Here is a 4,322-nt window from a genome sequence, read left to right as displayed (position 1 = left end):
ACGCTGCCGCGTTGTCTAAAATCGTCTGGACTGATGGATGATCATCTGGCGGACGCTGAAGGTGGATAGTCCGAGGCCGATGGCGGCGAGGGCGAAGGCCGACCGAGACATCATCTTATCGCGGCTCGCGGGCTGGGGACAAAAAATACTAGATTAAAAAAAACGTTGATAGGCACGAAGTGGATGTAGCTTACATTAGATATTTCTTAAAAATTAGGGGAACCATTTTCTACATAATGCCTAGGGAGCAGGGAGTAATGCTATGAGAAATATGGAAAACTAGATGACGCCTGCAACACCGTTGCGCAAAAACTCGTTCATCGCGCGGGAACCGTACATTTTTCCGGGATAAAAAGTATCCTATGTACTTTCCCAGGACTCAAAGAATCTCCATGCCTTTCAGCAAAATCGGTTCAGCTAAGTAGTACTAATATAATATTATAAATGAGAAAGTGTGTCTCTGTCTGTTACCTCTTCACGCCGAAGCCGCTGAACCGATTTTGCTGAAATTTGGCATGGAGACACTTTGAGTCCCGGGAAAGGACATAGGATACTTTTTGTTCCGAAAAAATGTTTTGGCGCAACAGAGTTGCGGGCATCATCTAGTAATTAATAATTATCTATAGTCTGTCAAAAAGTGAAGGAATTAAAAAGTGGCAACATCGTAGTGTCGTCCTTTTCAAATTATTATTAGTCTAAGATCGAATTAACAAAAAAATTAAAACCGACTTCCAGGGTAGAAACAATAATAATTTATAATGAACAAAAAAGTATTAAATAATTTAATAATCCTTACTCTTTGAAGTGCCTTAGGCATAATTTTCCTAAACCTCAACTATTTCTGTACACAATCTTCATTATTTTGAAGACGGTACCAGCTAATAATACTGAGTTCTATGACAAAATATTTTTATATTTAAAACTGGTACCGACTTCAAAATAATGAAGATATTGTGTACAGAAATAGTTGAGGTTTAGGAGAATTATGCCTAAGGCACTTCAAAGAGTAAGAATTATTAAATTATTTAATATTTTTTTGTTCATTATAAATTATTATTGTTTCTACCCTGGAAGTCGGTTTTAATTTTTTGTTAAATATAATAATTTCACTCTTTTTAGTCATTTATAAGGTTTCCTGTACATACTAATGTGTTATGCTTAGTGACTTTGGATCCAGGATACACTTTCATGATGTAAGAACTCATTGTCTGAGATCAATACTACTTCAGAATTGCTTAAGCAACTCCAAACATATACCACTGTATCATATGCTTGGCGTTAATCAAGCAATGATAAAATAAATGTCCTGTCTTTAAAGGCTCTTAAGTTCTGTTCAGTGACTTTCTTTCTATCATTACGCTAATGAAAGCTCATTAGCTCAACATAATATAATATTATGCTCAAATATAACTATAATCGTCCGTATAAATTTTAAGGAGATTAGCATACCTCAAAGATCTCATGATCAAATTGCTAACTTGGTAACCTAAACACCAAGGTCGAATCATTTACATTGAAATAACATTATAATTTTTTAAATCGTTCGACAAATTCGGGTTTCGATCTTAAAGACGATTAAAAGTACCAATAATAGGCTTATAATTAGATAATTCATGGTGTGGTGACTGGTGGTAGTGATGATGATGATGATGAATGTAACTTGCATAGTAGCTTATGCTTTCAGTTCTTAAACCAACTACGAAAGTCGCAAACTTGTATTTATAAGGAATCCGGAGTTCTCTTAGCACCTTCGTAGGTATATTATCTAATTGCAAAATCTTGATTTTTGGTAGCATATGCTTAGGATACTTCTCATATAATCGAAATCACTATATGTTTCCATATAAATTTTGAGGAGTCCCTCGATTACTCATGGATGTATGGTGGAAAAGTGGTGATGATGATGATGATTAATTAAATTTGCATAGTAGTATATACTTTCAGTTCTTAAGAAAACGCCGAAATCCCCAAATATGTAACTATAAGGAGTAAGGAGTTCTGTTTACCACCTTCGAACCATGGTGTATCCTAGTGCAAAATCTTACTTTTTGGTAACATATAATGTCTGAAATGCTTCATATGAAACCAAAAAAAACATGTTTCCATTTGAATTTTGAGGAGTTCCCTCGATTACTCATGGATCCCATCATCAGGTCACCACTTTTGTGAAAATGGGACCAAATTGGAGTGAAACCTAATATAACAAAATAAAAATTTTGAAAATCGGTTCACAAACGGCGGAGTAATAGTTGAACATACATAAAAGAAAAAACATATCCACAGCCGAACGCATAACCTCCTCGTTTTTGGAAGTCGGTTAAAAAAGGGATGACACTATGATGGTGTCACTTTTTAATTTCTTCACTTTTTTTACAGACTATAATTTGTTTCTTTATTGTTTCCGCGACTTTTTAGGAAGAATTTACATCGGTTATTCTGAGTTTTAGCCTGATCCTTAGATTTGGTGAATGGTGACCACTAGGCCCTATTGTCTTACCTCAGTCTATTCACTATAATAATTGTTTTATTGATTGCTTTCATTTTACCCTTCCAATGGCATGCGCGCGAGTAGAATAGCGAGTGGATCTGATGTCCTAGGTACGAGAATTGGGGCCTGATTTTTTTAATATCATAATTCATAGGCAATAACTGTGGCATGATTTTCCTACGCTTTTCTAAGCGGCACCCGGCTGTCCCATAACCAATCAAATTTTTTTAATAAAATTTTAATAAAAATTGTGTCTGCGATTCCCACGATCGAGGTATTACAACAAGAATATTTTAGTGTAACACGTTTCAATAATATCCACTGCTTCGGTAATCAACCTGTACAACGGAAACCAGATTCAACCGCATTATAAACTGTGTTAATTGTTATGTCGATTATGTTGGAAAATACTGTCGTATGTCACGTGGGGGCGTGTCATATGACTCGCTGTAGAAATATCCCGGCTTCATGACAACCCAGACGCCAGCTTGGATCTTGTCCAAAAATATTAATTACGTAATAACTAATTACTCAGAGTACTTTCAGATTCTAACGCCGCGCCTTACTGTACTGTCCTAACGGTGGTAGATATAGGTTCGTTTCTAACCAATTTAGAAATAAAACGTTTCATCCCATTATCATCTCACTGTATTCCTAGATCTCAGTAGCTGACTAGACCATACTCAAGTTTAGCTACCAATATTAATTGATATTTTATTTCATGGCTATAATATTATAGTCTGTTCTATTATAAAAGCAAAGTTCTTTAGCATGAATTGAAGTCTGTTCGTATATTTGTTCAAACAATTTTCAAACATTAACCAGCTCTTGTAAGTCACGACTCACGACAATACGAGTAGCTAACATGTTTCAGCTAGAGCCGGTACCATCTCGATTTTAATACGATTATGTTAGCGTTCTGAAGGATTGCCCGACAGCCTTAACCCAGAAAATCTCGTGTATTGTCTTAAAATAAATATTATTATACGAGTAAGTAGGACAGCTTGAAAGTGTTTTTGTCTGCCTCCATCTGCTGCCTCTTCCTTTTTTGTAAAATTAAGTTATAAAACAAATCTAGAACAATAATTTGTAACCTTATCAATGTCTGTGACCCAAGCAGTTTTGGCTCCGACTTTCGTCGTTATCGTGCAAAGATTTTTTATCTCTTGATAAACGAAAAATGTAAGAGATAACTTGTCACCGACCCGCCCGTTACCCGTAGGCCGTATCACATTTTCAAGTCGGCTATAATTATAAGCTTCTTAATCATTAAGTTAGCTAGCATAAAATTCTAATGAAATGAAATATTAATTACAGGAAATTAATTTATATATACGGATTATGACTATATTACAATACGGGTTCCGTAAGGGTCGCTCGGCTGGTGATCTCTTGGCATACCTGACTCATCGTTAGGCTCAGGCAATTGAGTCGAAGGGAGAGGCATTGGCTGTTAGTTTGGACATTGCGAAGGCCTTTGATCGGGTTTGCATAAAGCGCTGCTATCAAAGCTTCCATCATACGGGCTGCCCGAGAAATTATGTAAGTGGGTCACTAGTTTCTTAGCAGACAGAAGCATAAAGGTCGTAGTTGACGGCGAATGCTCGGAAACTCAGTCTGTTAATGCTGGTGTCCCTCAGAGCTGTGTGCTATCGCCTACTCTATTCATACTGCATATCAATGACATGTTACAAACCAATGGCATTCATTGCTATGCGGATGATAGTACAGGTGATGCTGTATATACCGGCTCCCCTAATATTTCTCGGCAAAATGTCACTGAGAGTCGAAACAAACTTGTGTCTAAGGTGGAGAATTCATTGGAGAAGGTCTA

Source organism: Aricia agestis, chromosome 2, assembly GCF_905147365.1.
Source record: "Aricia agestis chromosome 2, ilAriAges1.1, whole genome shotgun sequence".
Lineage (NCBI taxonomy): Eukaryota > Metazoa > Arthropoda > Insecta > Lepidoptera > Lycaenidae > Aricia > Aricia agestis.
This window is presented reverse-complemented; position numbering follows the sequence as displayed.